This window comes from Dermacentor silvarum, chromosome 1 (assembly GCF_013339745.2).
Source record: "Dermacentor silvarum isolate Dsil-2018 chromosome 1, BIME_Dsil_1.4, whole genome shotgun sequence".
Taxonomy (NCBI): Eukaryota; Metazoa; Arthropoda; class Arachnida; order Ixodida; family Ixodidae; genus Dermacentor; species Dermacentor silvarum.
In genome coordinates this window covers 410,835,141-410,855,360 of record NC_051154.1, presented here as the reverse complement: position 1 = coordinate 410,855,360, position 20,220 = coordinate 410,835,141, and the positions used below count along the sequence as shown (strand labels likewise).

Here is a 20,220-nt window from a genome sequence, read left to right as displayed (position 1 = left end):
CCTAGCGACGATATCGGCACCGTCGAGCGATCGGCGGCGGTGAGGCTACCGCACAAATGGGTCCCGGTCTCATCCTCTCTACGGCAAGGAAATCTCACCGTTCGCGAGGAAAACCGTCGTCGAACGGCGGCCCGCGAATGGCAAACGGCATGCGGCGAGTTACCGTGCCGGTAATGGCGCATCCAGACGAAGGACCGAATACGGATTTGTAGCGGACGAACATGCCACGAACCGTCCGGCTGCAAGCGCGGATACACGGCGGACGAGGCCCTAGCAGACGACAGCGCGACCGAGTCGGATTACTCTCTACCGCAGCTCTGGCTAGCAGCAGACTGGTTAGAGATAGAGAGTTTCTTCCTACAAAATGGAGGCTAGCAAAAAAGCGACTTTTGGCCGCGATGGCTGTTGTTCTGTCAGAGATTGAGGAGGACTGATTTGTTTCCACGAAAACGGCGCTGTTGGCAGAAAGACTGGATGGGAAGGAAAGAATTGGAGGTCCAAAACTGCTCTACGGACGAATACCGGAGGCTGCTTCGTGTAAGCAGAGAGCAGTTTCTGCCTGCAACTGCTGTCGCGCATGGGGTGCGAAGGGAGGATACCGTTATGCGCCGTTCTATATAGGCGGAAACCACGGTGTACGAAATATTCTTACACCGTGCTGCAGGTCACACTGCAGTACCTTGCTTCAAGTAAGTATCACACGTTTGAAAGTTATTACCTAACCTTGGTTCTGTCCAGCTATGTCGCATTTGCATATTTTAAAATATTGGTGCATGATAGTTGGGTCACCCTGTATATTGAAGCATATAATCAAGTGCTGTCTGTCATCCTTTTGAGCATTCTTCAAGGTCACCACCATTCTATTTCAACACTGGCGACTAAAATAAGTTTGTGTACTTAATTCCTACGTGGAGTGATTAGACGAGCAGGATGCAGTGCGTCGCAGTAATATGACCTAAGCAGCTCTTCACTGCGAGCCTAGAAATCAGTGCAGCTCTCTTTACCCACACCACCGGCATAATATTCTTCGCATTAGCTCTTTTTTTTCCACTCCCGACGATTCGGGAAAGCACGTGGCATGTGTGCAACCGATACTGGAAAAAAAAAAAAAAAAAAATCTGTGCCGGCCGTGACGTGCTTTAACACTTAACCACTCATCAAAGGATGCTGCAAGTCATTTACCGTCTCCTCTACTAACAAGGTACGATATGCATTAGCTTAATGCTAGTTATGTCAAAAATTCGGGTAAAGGCGAAGCATCAGTTGCGATAGCAAATTAGTAGAGATCTATACGGAGTAAGGATAGTAGTTTGATCAGCTGTATAAACTTGGACATGCAGCAGCAACAGCTACGTGGAGAACTGTTCTCGACGCCGTCGGCGTTTTGCCCGCATTCGCACCGAACGCCGGTGCCTCTGGCGGCTGCTCGGATGTTTTCGACGTGATCAGAACGGGACGCTCGTCGAGCAGCGTCGGAAGTCTTAATTTAAAATTAAATTATGGGGTTTTACGTGCCAAAACCACGAGCGTCGGAAGTTTTTACAGTAGTTTTATCAGCTGTATAAACTTGGACATGCAGCAGCACCAGCAACGCGGATAACTTGTCGACGCCGTCGGCGTTTTGCCCGCATTCGCACCGAACGCCGGTGCCTCTGGCGGCTGCTCGGATGTTTTCGACGTGATCAGAACGGGACGCTCGTCGAGCAGCGTCGGAAGTCTTCATTTAAAATTAAATTATGGGGTTTTACGTGCCAAAACCACGAGCGTCGGAAGTTTTTACAGTAGTTTTATCAGCTGTATAAACTTGGACATGCAGCAGCACCAGCAACGCGGATAACTTGTCGACGCCGTCGGCGTTTTGCCCGCATTCGCACCGAACGCCGGTGCCTCTGGCGGCTGCTCGGATGTTTTCGACGTGATCAGAACGGGACGCTCGTCGAGCAGCGTCGGAAGTCTTTACAGAACGCGATCCCGTTCGAGTGTCCCGCGGTAAAGACTTCAGCGTGGCGGAAGTCTTTACCACCTTCTCGCCTCGCAGCGTAAACGCTGCGAGGCGAGTGTCCCGTTCTGATCTTGTTGAAAACCTCCGAGCCGCCGCCAGAGGCACCGGTTGCACAGCTTGTTGCGGCTCGAGGTGGCGTTTGGGCCAAGAATTCACCAAGCCCATCGATGAATACATCCAGTAGTAAGAAATAGGAAAATGGTTTAATTTACATTATGTAAACTGGTTCCTGGCACGGAAGCCCACTCCATCAGGAGCATATTCCACGTCTGAGTTCGTATCAGGTCACGTCAACCACCACCTCCCTGCACCACCGGTCTCCGCTTTTAATCCCTTCCGTCTTCCCTCGGAGACTCGACTGGGGAATCTGCTGAACTTGGTGCGGCCAATCAGAGGGGTTGTATCTTTCACCGAACTCCACCTCTACTGTTGCATCCTCGCCCTCGAATTTGCTGCAACTGCGTAGTCATCTAGGAAACCGAGATCGTTGTCGTTCCCACGGTAGTAATTCCTGGAAGTTGGCCTCTCGCCTCAATCCGGTCAACTCGGCCGGTGTCGGGCGGTAGCGCCGTCGGGGCGACGTCGATGAAAGGCGCTGCCTCGGGGCAACACCCAAAGGATGCGCACTCCCAATTTGGGACGCTTGTCTGCCCGTCACCGTCGATGTCGAGCACTGTCGCCGTCTGGGAGACGCTGATGAAACGGGCTGCCTTGTGAGAAATATCCAAGTTATACGCTGTTACCATGTAATCGTGAAGACAACTCTTATGTATATTAAAAATAAAACTGGGTCCAAAACACTGCCTTGGCGCACTCCCGATGCAACAGGTGCTAAATTGGAAGCTTCGTTATGAATATACACGAATTGTGAGCGGTATAGATCGGCACAGCGACTCATGAGTGCACTCACTAAAGGGGTGAGTGCGAGTGAGTGCCAGTGAGTGGAGGCAAGTGCGAGCCAGTGAGTGCGAGTGAATGTTGCGAGTGTGAGTGGAGGTCAGGGTGAACGTGAGTGAGTGTGGGGCGTGGAAAAAATCATGGTGGGTGAGTGTGAGTGATTATTCTCCCACACTGCCGACCTATGCTTGCGACACTCCGCCGCCGCCGTTTCCCTCACCTCTCCCTAGAAGCCCCCGTAATCCGGATGTGAAAAACGGCTTGGCGTTAAGGCCCAACAGCATGCACGCGATTTTCGAGCGACAGCGACGGCGACGAGCGACAGGTTTTGCTGTCGCGGAGGGCTATCCGTCGCTGTCGCTGGTCGTGTCGCCGGTTTCTGGCCAGCCAGAAAATATCGCTTGTCGCCCGGAAGTCAGCGCGACGACATCCGCTGGGGACAGCGATTGCACAACAACATGGCAGCAATCAGTCTGCCCGCTTCGATCTGAATTCGCTCTTGCAACTTGCTCTCTGCTGTGACAGCAAAAAATAAATAGTACAATCAGTCATCGCTTCACCTCATCGCTAGCTGAAGACTAAGTATCGGCGCTCTCTTGTCGTTATTATTGAGATCGGTTGTTTTGTTTTGACGCTGTTAGGCCTGAGACGCCACCGAGAGCCGAGAAAGTGTTTTAAGTTTTACTCAACAGATGGCGCCACGGCACCTTACGCTGGCGGCATGGGACGGAGTTCCACTGGGGATGCATGGGACGGATTTTCACTGGGGATGATAGCATATTTTAGCTAGGTCTAGATAAAAAACATTGACATTTTGATAAAATTGAGATTTCTTTACGCGCGCAAGATAACATTTATTCGCACAACAATGTAAATCCGTCGCTACTCTTTTTCGCGATGTCGCGTTCATGTGGTTGCTCCACGCCGCGACACCACAGCGCGACAGGGTGTGCCTGTCGCGTCGCTTGAATATCGCGTGCATGCGGTTGGGCCTTTATCCGTCTGCGCGGCTCGCGGAAGAGGCAAATTGCTGATGTGACGTCACGTGACGTGCCGTCCAGCCCTGCAAATCCGGATTCGGCCCTTCGTCTGGATGCACTTTATTATAAAGCCCGACCCTCATAGAACGAATTTACGGCGTCCAAGTGGCGAACTTCGTCCGACGGCGGCCGCTCTTCGGTCGGCGTCAAAAATCGCGACACGCGCCACCGATTTGGAGGGGAGATATTTTCGCCCGCCGCCGGAAGCGTCCAGCGCGCGGCGACAAGCCCGATCCAAGCAGGAGGCAGCACTGCCGGCCGTTGCATCATGGGATTGAGCTTATGTAAAACATGGCGGCGGTCCCGGTCGCCCGCTTCGAACTGAATTTGGCGTTGTTTTTGTAGAGTTCACTTCGTAGCAACTGACTGCGCAAACGGCTTTTGCTTAGTCTCATGCCGCTTCGACGAGTGAGTGTTATGGCTAATCTTGAGGAATTTTCGAGATCGCTTCTCGTTTCGAACGCGCCTAAGCCTAGCGAGAGAAATTTTCATTGAGATGCGAGCGCCACCTGTCGGTAAAGTTGGGAGATAGGCTCGACGACGGCATATGGCCTCTGAGATGGGAAGCTTTCGGGGGCTATGGTAGATAGCTTGTACTGCTTGTCTGTTTCGCTGCAGATCGGCGGACATGGGAAGTAAAAATACAACGCGCTCCTGGCTTCCATTGCGCTGCCTCTGGCACTTTCCTGACGCACACACACATAGAATTACTTGGTTGCCCTATGTATGCGAAATTCAAAGCGTAATGGAACCGCGTATGTTGTAGAAGAATTAACTCAAGAAAAATTATAAAACATTAAGTTATGACGTTAAGTGTCGCAACATGCTAAATCTTACTGTGGGTTACATTTAAAAAACAGTATTATCCTGCTTCACGGCTGGCCAGATTGATAGCGGCTCGGCGGCGTTCGCCGCTGGATCGTCGCATGAGGGGCGGTGAGGCGAAAACACGGCGGCGCGTCTCGCTACACTTCTTCACGCGCGAACATCGTCGGGGAAGTTCGCTCCATGAGGGTCGGGCTTAACGGGGACGTGGACTCACCCGCTGTTGCTGCGGTGCCGGCCCGTGTTCATGCGAAGCGTGCCGCTATAGACCCTGTGTTGCGCGCTCGTCTAGAAAGGCCAACACTGTCGCACTCGGTTCGGGCCGCTAATCAGACCGCTAAGCACGATTGTGTCGGAACGCGAGCGATTTGGCACTGTACACGTGGCACGATTTGGCACCGTACACGTGAACGACTAGGCGATGGTGTCATAGCATGGGGCGAACATATTCGCTCGCTATCCGGTCGAGGCGAGTCGGACTTCCTTGATTTGTCGCGCACCCATGTTCTATGCGTAGTAATTCGGCTAGCGCGTATTAGTGTATGAAAGGTGCAATAAATGCCCTTTTGATTACTACTGCGTTGTCGTTCCTTTGTCCCAAGAGCACGTGTGAGACCCCACAAGGCAGAGCTCTTGCATCTGACGAAGCGAGACAAGGAGTGGCACGGAAAAAGGCATTGCTACAAAATCGCGGTGCTCTTATGTTGCCACAGGCTGAAGATTCAGTGAATAAAGTCACTTGTTTTCTGGCAAATTTGGATACATCGGACTCCCGATTATTTGGACTAAACGGCAGTCACTGTCAAGCTAGAACTATAGGTCCTGTTCTTTCTGGGGTTTTACGTGCCAAAACCAGTTCTGATTATGAGGCCGTAGTGGTGGGCTCCGGATTAACTTTGACCACCTGGGGTTCTTTAACGCGCACTAAAACGCAAGCACACGGCAGTGGTGCGATAGGATTTGGAGCAATTTTTGGAGCAGGTTACATGAAAAAAAACCCTCCGTATTGGAGCAGTAAATTCCAAATTTGGAGCAGTTTCACAAAGAACGCTTAGTCATAAAACACTAAAATTTACCCTGCATAATAAACGCACCACCCAACTTTGCATTGGATTTCTGGGAGTATATACGGTAATTCACATTAGCAGCGTTGGTGAGGGCAGGGGGGCGATCGGAGATCGCCGTTTGGATCGCACGTTCAGTTTCGCCGAGCACGGTTGACTTAGGCCGCGGCTGGCGAAATTGAACGCACGCTCCGAACGACCTCGATCGCGCCCCAGCAGTGCACTGCACACAACTTTTTCCGCCAGACATGTGGAAAGTACACATGCATTTCTTGTGGTTCCCTTTCGTTGTTTTTTCTGACGTGTTGCGACGTTCAGGCAGTAGTCGAAACATGCAGCTACTGTTTGACAATTATTTGGTGCTTCGGCGGTGGCCTCTAGTTTCGGATACTATGGACTTCGGATAAAACATTTGTTTTTTTTTTTTTTCGGATTATCAGGGTCCGTTGTAACGAGTCGACTATATATATTACACACACAGTCGACTACCGCTAACGAAAATCACGGGACACGTGAAAAATTTCTTCGTCGTGGAACTTCGCTGACGCGAAATTAGTATGTATATACCGTATTTTCCGGTCGCAGTTTCTGAATTTTTCGCCGGTACGACTTGTGTAGGTTTCCTTCCGCGGCAAAACTGCCGTCAAAATCGGATTGGACGCTATGGCCACGCAAAGCACGCTGGGTTGACCTCCTCTGCCACCTAATTACTATGGGTTCTGTGCGCGCTATCGAGTTCCCCAGGACGGAGCAGCAACGCATGGGGCAGCAGGCCGACCGCGAATCAACCGACCCCGAAGTTGCTCTCAAGATACGGCGCGCGCCGTTGTACAAACTTGGCAGTTGCTACCAGAGCCAACCCCCGCTCTCCCCGCAATACCATCCCGCTTTCCTCTGTGCGCGATTCGGCTCACCGTCGCACGCTTTCACTCGCACAAAAGGCATCCGGCGCACGAAGACGATGTTATCGCCTTTGTACTTTATACGGAACATCGAGGCGACCAAGACTGCAGAAATGCGCCTGGTGTGCCTTATCATTGCTATCGCAATTATGTAGGAATGACAACCATACGCTTGCACGTGACCCGCGTTCACGGAGTGAAACTTCACTAATTTGTTCACTAAGGCTGGCGCATCATAGCCTTAGTTGCTTTTGCGCCATAAAACCTTACCTAATTTGTTAAAATCGTATACTGAACGAACAGGTGCGTCTTGTACACCAGTACGATTTACGTTTTCTTGTTGTTTTTCGGAAGAACTGCCGTTTTTAGGACGGCGCAACTTAACAAAGGTGCCCGCAAAATAAGGGTACAGTGTAATAAGGGCGAACGAAAACCGCGAACGAAACCGAAACCAACGTCCAGGAAATCTTTGCGATGGCGTGGGGGCAACGGTTGAGACGTACTGAAGGCGGTCAATGAAGTGTCAACTTTACGAGAAAATGCATTTCGCGCCGCAGTTACAGCATTTTGCGTGCATTGCGGCCGACGCCCAACTCAAAGCGCGTGCCCGTCCGATCGCGAAAAACTCGCTTCGCGGCACATGCTCCGTCGCAATGAAGCAGTTTCAATTATCTGAATTTCATTGTATGTTTATGACAAAGTCGGCAAGCTTGAGCTTACCCAGAAGTCGGTCAGCCTGGACTTGTTACGCTTCACGGCAAGCAAAGGCGTTACGAGTCCCACAGTCCATTAAAAGAGCATCACAATGTCATTGTAACCGAGAAATTTCGCGGCTGGTAGGGTGTTTTGGCGCAGCGTGGCGCAATTTCGACATATATCACGGTTTTGGCGCAGCTGTTGCAACCGTGTCACGGGCGTTTTTTTGCATTTCGCCTCCATCGAAATGCGGCCGCCGCGACCGGGATTCGATCCCGTTACCTCGTGCTCAGCAGCGGAGTAGAATTATAGGTCAGGAACATATAAATAACATGAACTTGAAATTACTAAGGCACTTTAGTCATACATGTGATGCATGTCTGTAGACCACAACAGGCCCACACGTATTGCAGAGTTGCTCATCTTTGAGCCCTTCCGCGCAAAATTGTTTTAACAGGTTGGTGCAGGAAATCTTGTTTGGTGAATATGGCGCGGGAGTGCCACAATGTACGTCCAATTATGCCACCCCGAAATATACGAGCACCAATAGTGATCATACCCACTGGCAATGCATAGAAAAGCCATGTATTTCAAGTCTACTATGCTAGGCCTACATTGGGCATCCTGCGTATTTGCTGTGGATGGCAAACCAACATGATAAATAACCTTTGTGCATCAGCACTGGCTCTTTGCCCTGTAAAACTGCAATACCCAAGAGCAGATAGGCAGGGACCAAGGTCTTGATGAAGAGCAGAAAAATGACCTAAAGACTGTGGTTCAGAATTTTGAGACAGTGTTTTCCAATAGGCCAGGGAGAACTACAGTAGTTGAGCATGACATGAAACTGTCAAATGATCAGCCCATTCGGAGCAAGCCGCGCATCCCCGAGGCAGATTATGGATACAGAGGTCAGGCGCCTGTGCGAGTGGCTATTCCCTGCGAGAGTGACTACACCTCGCGATTAATTCTCGTAGAGGCACCGGGCAAAGACCCTCGGCCATGCGTGGATTACCGGAGTCACTGTGGACCAGACGTATCCCATACAGAGACTCAATGTACACTGGATCTTGATCGGGGTTTTTGGCAGGTCCCCCTGACGCGCCAGTCGCTACACTGCTTTCATCTGGGAACGAAGTTTCGTCCGGTAATGTTAAAGCTTGAAAAACGCTCCGTACTGTTTTTCTGGATTGCTATGGATCGAGTGTTGCGCAGACTCTCTCAAAGGGCTTCGTCATCCAATGTGACGCGAGTGACCGTGGCCTGGGAGCAGCGCTTTGCCAGGAGAAAGAATTACAGGAGGCGGAACTCTGGGCCGGCGCGAGACGCGCTGATGATGATGATGATGATGATGATGATTTATTGGCATCCCCTTTGAAACGGGGTGGCGACAAATAGTCACCTAGCCTGCTTGATTTAATCAGGTATACTACACATGTTTGTATACCTTTTTCAAAAATTTACCTTGTACCGCTGCCTATGATTTTAAAAGATCAGGTCGTATCCATCTTTCCCTACTTTTTTTCCACCAGTACTCTAATCGTCTCTTGCTTATCTCTACGGCTGATCTGTTGATGTTTCCCTCCACTTTAAACCCAAGCGCTTCTGGGAGTTGCACGTTACCTACGGTTCTCGCTGGGTGGATCCCGTCGCATTCCATTAGGATGTGCTGAGTGGTCTCTGGATCTTTACTGCAGCATACACATGTCTCATCTAGTTTCGAATATTTGTTCCGATATGTTTTCGTCCTTAGGCAACCGGCTCGAGCCTCAAATAGCAAGGCACTGCCCTTTGTGTTATCGTACATGGATGGATGGATGGATGGATGGATGAGGCTGAACCCTTTAAATCGGGCGGTGGCATACGCCACCTAGCCATGACCATTAACATAATTTGTACTTTGTGGTGGGTGAAATTTCACCCCTGCCTTAATTTTATCCACCAATCAGATAACCTCTGCTTGGTTATTTCTATCCGCTTAAAGTCTATTTTGCCTTCACTGTCCCTAAACCCCAATGCTTTGAAAAAATCAGCCCCGTTGCCTTGCACTGTAGGGTTAAGCCCCTTACAGAAAAGTATGAGGTGTTCAGCCGTTTCCTCTTCTTCTCCACACGCACTGCTAGCACAACGTGTCTATACCTTGGTACTTGACTCGGTACATCTTAGTCCGCAATACTCCCGTCCTGGCTTCAAACAACAAAGAGCTTCCCCTAGAATTATCGTAGATATTTTCTTTGGCAATTTCTTGCTTGAAAGTTCGGTATGTGCCCAGTGCTGATTTCGTCTGCATCCCTGTTTTCCACAGACCCCTCTCTGTTTCCTTAACCTTTTTCTTAACCGCTGTTTCCTGGTTTGCACCCCTCCTGCAGTCCAAATATTTGATTGACAGTTTTCTGGTCACTGGCTTCCTCCATTTTGTATCAACATTCCTCATGTACAAATAACTGAAAACTCTCCTTGCCCACCGCTTTTCTGCCATCTCTCTCAATCGCTCCTCAAATTCTATCTTGCTGCTGGCTTCCCTGCCCTCGAATGACGTCCATCCCATGTCACCCTGTACCCCCTGATTTGGTGTATTTCCGTGTGCTCCCAGAGCCAGTCTACCTACCCCTCGCTGCTTAACTTCCAACCTTGCTCGAACCTCTGATCTCATGCACAGGACCGCATTGCCGAAAGTCAAACTAGGGACCATCACCCCTTTCCAAATCCCTCTCACCACTTCGTACCTATTGTAATTTACAGTGGTGACGGCGCAGCGCCCCTTGCGGCAACGGAGGGAACTAGTTCCCTTGCAGTCACAGCGGCAGTCGGAGCGGCGCGCGCGCGGAGGAAAAAAACAAAAGCTCCTTCCGACATGACCGCCATGATGGCCACGGTCTCCGAGGTAGAGTGTACTAGACTCCGAGGCATCGTCTGCTACTGACCGCTTGCGCTGGATTGTCGGATACTGCCCATAAAGTTTTGCGCAGGGCGGTTTGCGCTTAAAGAATAAAATACATGTAGACCGTTCTGGTATAAATATTTGTTTCAATATTTGTACGTAGTATCAGATGGTTCTTATGCGACAATAACGCAAGCAACTAGCACTCTTGAAAGGGCAGATGATCTGCAATCGTACCCATGCGCGTATAAAAAACTGTACTTGGTGCTTTTTCAAATTTTTGGCGTAACGTAAAACGAGAATTCATCTTTATTATAATGCGCCATAAAAAGTGCCGATCAGAGTACGCGATACATAGGTACCGTGCGGGGAAACAAAATTTAATATTTCTGCAGCACGTTTGGACAGACGTGGACAGACGGAACAGCATAGCAAAAAAATTTAATTATGGGGTTTTACGTGCCAAAATCGCAATGCGATTGATTATGAGGCACGCCGTAGTGGGGGACTGCGGAAACTTTGACCACCTGGGGTTCTTTAACGTGCACCTAAATCTAAGTACACGGGTGTTTTTGCATTTCGCCCCCATCGAAATGCGGCCGCCGTGGCCGGGATTCGATCCCGCGACCTCGTGCTCAGCAGCCCAACACCATAGCCAATGAGCAACCACGGTGGAGCATACGGCAGAGCAGAGTGAGCAGTGAGAATCACCGCTTTGTCAGTTCTGCGTTCACTGCTCGGATCCTTTAAGATGCAAGTGTTCAGAAACCTAAGAGTTCACCGATTTTTGAAAATGGGGCGCCAATGTTTCGTCAAGAACTGCAAGAGCGGATAGCGGATATAAGTCCGGCGCTGAAAACTTCGAACTTTCAAAGCTCCAAATGGCCTTCAGAGAATGGGCGAGAGCTATTGGAAGAGAGGACCGCGAACTGACAGCCCGCGATTACGTCTGCGAAAAGCATTTCCCCATTGAAATGGTCCGCAGGCGTAAATACTACGCTGAGCTTGGAGGCGCAGTCGTCCTTGACCAGCCGAAAAAGCCAAAGCTGCTCCCGGGGGTGGTACCTTGTGTTTTTCCGAAAGTATCACCTGGCTTGTGCCCAGCAAAGAAACCAAGAGCGGACCGGAAGATCACTAATATTACCGGTGAAAGCAGCGCCAAACGCGTGAAGGTGGACAGTACTTGTTCCGAGTCAGAATGTGTCGTCGAAGACAGTAACAACCTCCAAACATCTGCGGACTTCCAGGTGAGCTCGGTCGGGAAAAACGTGTGCAAACGTGGCTCTGAGCCTTCGAGTCATTTGCGCACAAACTCTCCACTGCAGCCAAGTTACGACGCAAGTACTTCTGCTGCTGCAGACGTGCCATTGCAGAGAATAGAGGCATGCGCTTCGTCCACTGTAGCAAGCTGGCTACAACATCTGTCAAGTGAAAATCGGTTACCGATGCCGAGCCATGCATGGAACTACCACTACATCAGCGTGGAAGGTGTGGAATGCCTTTGTTTTGTTAAAATGGCGAAAGCGTCAGCAGCATCTACCGCCTTCGCACTCAAAATCATGGAATTGGCGGCATGCCGAGAGGGATACAGAACAACGAAACGTGTTCTCGGGCACGAAGTAAGCAGCATAGTTGGAGTACAGTGTGAAACCCAGCAGACAAAAGATATTATGGACATGCTTGGGGCATTCGATAAGCAAGTCGTTTGTCATGGAGGTCCTGCGCGAGAAATGTTCCCAGGCATTCAGTTAGAGTGTGCCTCGTGTGACGGGACAGGGTTCTGGAGACAACAGGTGTCCTCTACTTCTTGACGAGTCCAGACGGCTGTTAGGTTTCGTTTCAGTGGCCCCAGTTTGCCTTACAGGCCGAAATTAGAGTTATTTAGGAAATACCGTGCTGCATTGTAGCGCAAAACGAAAAGCCTCATGAAAAGAAACTATACACTGAAAGCCGCTCTTGAAGCGAGCAAGGAGAAAATCAAATCGCTTGCCGACTATCAAGTTCTGGATGTGGCAAAAAAAAGCTGGCTTTCCACAGAATCACTGTGCTTTTGATGGAGTGTTTAGCAGCTGCAAAGGTCACGGTGAAGCAGGGAAGACTGGCTTCTGCTCTATCTGCTTCTACACATCCGCACGCCAAAAATTAAAAAAAAATTAAATTATGGGGTTTTACGTGCCAAAACCAGTTCTGATTATGAGGCACGCCGTAGTGGGGACTCCGGAAATTTGGACCACCTGGGGTCCTTTAATGTGCACCTAAATCTAAGTACACGGGTGTTTTCGAAATGCGGCCGCCATCCGGATACCGATTTCTGAGAGACAATATGCTACCATTACCCTGCGTCGGGACGATCACGAAATACATCATCATAATCATTTATTGTCCCTTAAAGACCCCTTTCAGGGTATTACATAAAGGGGGAGGGGGGGGGGGGGGCAAAAGGCATCAATATACACTACACTCGTTATTATACAATGGTTCACTGGTATACAATGGTATAAATGACTAGCTACCCAAACAATGAAGTGTGGCTTTGATGCAGATTTTTTCACCGCGCTGAAGGAAAAACTGGAGCCCAAACCCAAGTTTCAAAAGGTGCTCCTTTTCGACGAGATACAGGTCCGAGAATGGAAGTGCATCAATTCCGAAACGCTTGCATACACCGGCCTTGTTGACCACGGTCACGGAGGAAACCACGCCGAAAGTAGTGCTGATACTACCGGACTGGCCAATGATGCGCTTGTCTTTGTTTATCCCCTTTGGGGAAAGCTACACTTAACCAGTTGGCGTGTTTGCCTCACGAGGACCAACGAAGGGAACAGTGCTAAGCCAGTTGGTGCTGCAGGCTATCATACTGCTAGAGAATTCAGGTGCGATCGTGGATGGCATTGTTTGCGATGGAGCGAGCACAAACAGGAGGATGTGGACGGAACTCGGCATTGATGGCAAACTCGGTGTAACGCCTTTGAACACCCAATGAATGATGCAAGGAAGGTGTACCACAGCTTGTAAAGTGCGTTTGTAACAGGCTCCTCAAGCAGTGCTCCCTGAAAGTGAACGGACAGTGGGTGCACTGGTCTTGCTATGTATGTAGCTGTCTACAAAGAGGACTGCAAGAATGCAGGAGGCTTGAAAGTTTGCTCTAAAGTATCGCATCACCATACTTACCCATCACATATGGAGCTCATCTATGGCTTCCGCACTGAAGTACTACACTGAAGTTAACATACTGTACACAAACACTACCGCAGGCACCACTGCATTCACCGAACAGATGAACGACCCCTTTGAGGCGAACAGGCGGCATCCTAAAGAGGGTCTGTGCATTGGATGCAGAGATTGAGTGTATCGAGAATTCCTTAAACTAGCTGGATGACTGGGAATGGGATGTCCACAGTGGAGCTATTTCACAAGACATGTTCTTGATTCAGTTGACTGCAGAAGGCCTCCTAGTCACCATGTTGTCTATGCTAGAAATTTCGGAGTACCTACTGAACCAGTGTGGATTCAAGTACGTACTAACCGGGAAGCTAAACCAAGACCTGCTAGAAAGGTTTTTTTGGTAAAGCTCGACAGACTGGTTGCGAGAACGACCGGATGCTCATAGTATATAGCTTGATGAAGCCACCGAAGCTAGGGAACTGCGAGATATGAAAGGAGAAAGCAGTGCTAGACCAGTCTTCCTCCTGGACTACTTTTAAGACGCAAGACTCCAGTGATTCTCGCCAGTCGCACGTCAGTGAGCTGAAAACAAAGCTCGATGGATTGGTGGAAACTGAAGAGTGGAAGTTGGAGGACCGGGACGACCTCATGCAAGAGAGTAACAACAATGCTGAGGTAGTCGACGCAGTTTTGTACGTTTTGTACAACGCTCAAATTCTTTCCAGTTCTCAAACCGCGGAGCACCACCTGACCCCTTTCGGGGGTGCGCACGACGGAGTTAGCTGGCAAAGCACAGCGTAGCAGCACGTTTTGGGCAGGTGGCCGCTGTGTGTGTAGTCGTTTTCTCACGTTTGTGCTCGCACTCACGGTATTTAATGTTTGTGCATCGCGCTGCCAATTGCATGGACTATGACACGCTGCTTCGTTCCAGGCTGTAAAAGCGGCTACAACTCCGTGCGATCTGTGGACGACAAGAGACATTTCTTCAGGGCACCTCGCAATGCTGAGCGCCTTCAACAGTGGGAGCGCGCCATACCACGGCTGGCTGGACAGAAAGCTTTCAAGCTCGTGTTCCGTCTGCGACCTCCACTTCATCAATGATGACATTTTCAAGGTCTTCGAACACAACATTTGTGGTGAAATTGTGGTCATACCGCACAACAAATGGACATTGAAAGAAGACGCCGTGCCTCGCCTGTTTCCGAAATTCCCAAGTTATCGCTCGAAACCCACACGGAAACGCAAAGCACCAGTTCACAGACGATCACCAGCAAAACAAAAGCGGCAGAAGAAACATGGTGAGTGTGTGGATGCTGCTGTCGGAGTTGCAGACGACGAAGCGAGCTTGTCTACCGATGACAGCATGCCGGTGGAGAATGTGTTTCACGTGCTCAGTCGCATGGCGAAAGAGGGACGAAAAATTCGAGCTTGGTCCCTTGACGTTGTTGACGTAACGGTCGTTTTTGCACAAGCTCGGGATAAGAAAGAATATCCCGCCAGTAGAAATGTCTGTGGTGTTGTCAGACAGCCTTAATTTAATTGTCAGCGCAGATGGTGGAGTTGTGCCACGCAGTGTGTACGCCGGGAAGCAGACCACCGAGATCAAGTGTATGGAAGACTTCACATGCCTCTTGCCATATGTGGAACAGCTGAAGCTGTGTAAGGGCTGACCCCAACATCTCTTCGTCAGTGGAGGCATCAAAGCATGGTGAAACGTGGAGGCGGAACACATGCACGGTATTGAGTGTTAATGCTACATGTGCTCACTGCCGGACTCTCGAGAAGATTTTCTTGCAGCAGACGAAGCAGCAAAAATGTAGCAAGAAAAAACAGCTGCTCGCTTGAAGTTGCAGCGTCGCAAAGCCATTCGTGCAACCTCAAGGAGAGAAAAACTAAAGGAAGAAGTCGTTCTGGTGAAGAGGAAGGCAATTGACAGCTCTCTTCACATTCTTCCAGCCAGGCAGCAACTAGCTTTCAAGACAGCTTTCATGGCTGCAAAAGCAACGTACAAAAATGGGAGGCGATATGGTGATGACATGCTTGTTACTGCAAATCCCTAAGGCCTACACTTTACTAGCTGATATGCAGCTGCTACCACTGCCATCTGCCATCAAAGGCTCGCCTTCGCCAAATAGCAGGAATACCCTGCAAGTATGGATTCAACCAAGTTGCACTGAACAGCGTCAGAAGCCATTTCAGCAACTAAAGTCACCTAAGACAGCTAGGTGTATTGCTCCTTCACGAGATAAAGTTGAAGCGAGGCTTCTCCTTCAATAAGGCCTCATGCAGAATGGATGGCTTTATCGACTATGGTGAAGTCATGGTACCAAATGCAAAATCATCTAGCTGATCATGCATTGGTATTGATGTTTGTGCCACTGTTCGAGGACTGGGTGCAGCCAACAGCAAGCTTTGCTACAAAAGGAGCAGCTCCTGGAAAAGTTATTGCAAAACCGGTAATGAGCAGCGTCCTAGAACTGCACAAGAACAATGAGCCAGTGCTGGCTGTGATCAGTGATGGGGCTGGCAACAACAGGTCCATGTGGAGCCAGCTTGGAGTGTCAGGAAAAATGGATGCAACATGCCACTTCATTGAGCATCCATGGGAACTGTCACAAAATATCTATTTCATTTGTGATGTCCCACATATTGTGAAGTGCATACGAAACCACCCGAGGAAGAACGGATACGGAATGGTAAGGAAAAAATGTGTGAATTTTCCGAACAGTTTAACTATTCCTTTTTATTACTTCCAGGCTGGCGACCTTCGAATCAACTTTCAGCATTACGTGACCCTATACGAAACAGAAAAAAATAAGCACGTACGTGTTGTGCCAAAACTCACCAAAGGACATGTTTCCCCTGACAACCTCCGCAAAATGAGCGTCAAGCTGGCTACACAGGTATAACTTGATGCTGTCCAAGCACGTTGCCTTTCTGTTCGTAAATTTTTAAAAATGCAATCACTCTTTTTTTTGCACAGCTCTTTAGCCGTGGAACATCAATTGGATTGCGTGTGTATAGGGAAGCAAAAGTCCCTGGCTTGAAAGACTCTGAAGGGACAGACATTCACAAGAATGCTGAATATGTTTTCGATGCACTCAACGTCAAGCTTCCATGCAGGGGAATCCGGCATCATTCCAAGCAGATACAGGCAAGTGGCCCAATCTCATCCTGCTTGACCTTACATATGCTGTCGTTTTGCTTCGTATTACCGTGAACATTTGAAACTTTTTTTTCCAGACCATGAAGCAGTTCCTAGAAGTCTTGAATGTGACTGAGCAAAATGCACGAATACTACTTATATGGATATGTCATACATACACAAAATGAGCAAGCACACAGAGTGCGAGTTGTGCCTGCATGACATCAGCTTAACTGTTCCACTAGTTGATTCGGATGCATACTTGACAACATATCGGAGCTTTAAGGAAGGGAGCCTCAAGCATTTTCCATTGATCAGGCAGGTCTCTGCGTTGACCTATTTTGGAAAGCCCTGGATGAGCTAGAAAAGTGCAGTCTTGCTCGGCTAGGTTGCGATGAGCACATGTGCGCGCGTGCCAGATACTGAACTTTCATTGCCATGCGAATGCATTTCTATGCGAGAGATGCAAACCGCCGCCTAGAAACACGAGAGAGAGTAGCCATCGCTAACAAAAAATCTCTTCTTTTGTAAAGCCACGCCGTAAATTCATAAGCCGTATACAGCTCCTGTACTAAAAACTCATTGAGAGAAGCAAAGCTTCTCTCAATGAGTTTTTGGCAAGCAAAGGCAAGGTCCATTCAAATGGTCGCGAAGGCGAGGCTGAAATACCGTTCCAAGTTAATTATGGTCATGCGATTCAAGAGCGACTGCATGTCACGGGGCAAAACACTAGTTGTTGAAAATTACGCATCGAAAACGTCTCCAATGGAGACATTTGAAAAAGTACAGACAATTCCATTAGAATATGAAAATGAAGTCGCAGGCTGCTTACTTCCATCCACGAATAATTATGAATACAAAACTGTGCAGGCTTCCTCGGCATGCATGCTGAGATGCCGAACTTATCGTATTTAATACTGCAATGTTGTCAGAACTCTCTTATGTGTTGCCAGAAAAAGTAATGGCTATATATATATATATATATATATATATATATATATATATATATATATATATATATATATATATATACTGTTAACCTTGCGAGATTTGATCAATAACTTTATTTTTTAACTGCCTTTTCACTAAATATCACATTTTAGCAGTCTTCAGTACCAGAGAAAAACTACAGGTGGCACATGTGCTGTGTTAGTGAAGAATAAAGTGTGGTTTTTGCAAATGATTTCAATGTAATGTTGAGTTTACCTTAACACCAAAATAACAGATGTGTGCTGGTACTAATGACAAATGGCCATGTTACTTTATTCAAAATTTTGGTGAACCCATTGCTCTAAATTCATGCAAAGTTCTCAAAGCTCGCCAGTGTAATGTGTGCAGTTATAGAATGAGGCCTATAAATATGGATGGGAGAATACACGTTAGATTATGTGTGGCGGATGTTCTCACTTGCTACATTTGTATTCCTGTGTGCTCAGTATTTGAGATGTGATGAGAGCTGACGCAGTAGACTGCTTGGCACAACAAGCCTCGAACTGCAACGGCCGAGAAGTTGGCCCCGCGAAATGTAGACGCATGGGCTTCAATGGCACCTTCGCTACCATGCGTACCTTGGAGCAGGCATGGCCTCCGAGAGGATGATGCGCACTCTCTATTGATAACATGCGCCTCCTAATCTTAGAGGCCATAGAGCGGGCCACTGGAAGCCAAGCCAGGGGGAAATCCAACACAGTGGCCTTCAGACGGGTCTGGTAGTGTGGCTCAGAACGGAGGATTTAGTCCGGAAAATCAAACTTTGGGGCCTAAATTCGTCCGAAAAATTGGTCGCAAAAATGCATTAGCTCTATGGGAACCCTGACGGTGCATTTATGAAGTCCAGAATATCCAACAAGTCCGAATTTTTCGAGTCCGAAAAGTCAGTCGGCGACTGTACGACTTATACCGCTGTCACACGGGCACCCACGAACTCCGTTGAACATGAAACTCTCTAATGGAGATTTATGGCAGTGGAGTTGCGGCGGTGCTACACGGCACAGTACGAGCTTTCGATTGGCGCCGCATGGGACAGAAACGGCGCTGCTGTGCTTACTTCCCCGTGCAACTTTTCATATATATAGTCGCCGTTAAAGTAAAGTATAGGTAGTTAAAGTATACCTTAACCTTTATACCTTTAACACATACCTTAACCAGTATACCTTTAAAGTTAAAGGTAGGACATTGTCCTATTGAGCAACAATGGAGAGGAATTACAACAAAAGATTGAGGACCTTCATCGAGAAAGTGCAAGAACTGGGTTGAAGATGAATATGCAGAAGACAAAGATAATGTTCAATAGCCTGGCAAGGGAACAAGAATTCAGGATCGCCAGTCAGCCTCTAGAGTCTGTAAAGGAATATGTTAATCTAGGTCAATTACTCACAGGGGACCCTGATCATGAGAAAGAAATTTACAGAAGAATAAAATTGAGTTGGAGTGCATACGGCAGGCATTGCCAAATCCTGACTGGGAGCTTACCACTGCCGTTGAAAAGAAAAGTGTACAATCATTGCATTCTACCGGTGCTAACATATGGGGCAGAAACTTGGAGGTTAACAAAGAAGCTCGAGAACAAGTTAAAGGGCAACTCCGGCGATTTTTCTATGTCAACGGATGTCGATGAAATTCGCTGGGTCTGTTCCTCTGAATACCTCCGCCGTGTCCTAAAAAAAGCAGGCTTGAGAGTTGCACAGATTTTTTACAAATGAATTTAATTTATTGCCTCGAGCACCCTACCTTACCCCCTCCTCAGTTATAGGCCACATTGTGTATGACGTCAGGAATGGTCCACGCAAAGCATGCCGGGATCATGCAGACGACAGCAACAAGAGCGTGCAGGAGTCGACGATCGTGAGCTAGCGCTTGGCGCGAGATCGAGATGTTGCTGTCGCGAGAAGTTGCATTCCCTGTGGACGGGCAAGTGATGCGGGGTGGCAAGCGGTGTTGCGTTGTTGGCTGTACGAACTTCAGCCCTCGCCATCCGCAAACACAGTTTGAGCCGATGCCGATCGCGTTCAACCGAGGTTAAGCCTATCACAGTGGCCAAGTTCGTGCGTCTGCTGCTGGCGGACCAGACCCACTGATATGAAGCTAATTAAGCTATTAGGATGAGGAAAGCTGCTTCTGTAGTTCAGTTTTGCTACGGATTTGAAATAAACCATTCCTCATTTCGTACAGTGCACACGCAAAAAGCTAAAAGCGACAACACGACGCGTAATCAACATCCGTATACGTTGCCGTTCTCGAATGCGGCCAGTCGCACTCGCCGGCGCTTCCCTAAATGAAATGTGACTACGCAAATCCATGGGTGTATTATTACCCATTGTTATGCTGACATTATTTAGCTTACGAGGTGCACTGTTTGCCTCGTATCCCAAATGGGCAGCAAGCGGAGGCCCCTTCGATACAGCATGCGTAAACAACCGTCTCGTTCAGCTGCCAACGATGTCATACTTCATGACATCGGCGTTTCCGCGAGAAAACTATACATTCTCTAAATGAACGATCATACGCGCAATGTCCCAATCTATGTCTACTTTACGGAACACTAATTGTGTGCATGAAGAGAATACGAAGAATAAATAAGCAGGCTGCACAACGCTTCCCTACTATATA

The 20,220-nt window shown here is 48.6% G+C and overlaps 1 protein-coding gene and 1 pseudogene across 5 annotated transcripts in view; one reads left to right on the top strand and one right to left on the bottom strand.

The window, feature by feature from the left end:
• Positions 1-20,220, bottom strand: part of LOC119437584 (bromodomain-containing protein 3) — a 184,625-nt gene that overhangs the window by 144,596 nt on the left and 19,809 nt on the right. The window lies entirely within an intron of this gene.
• On the top strand, positions 12,595-16,909 carry LOC125942546 (uncharacterized; annotated as a pseudogene).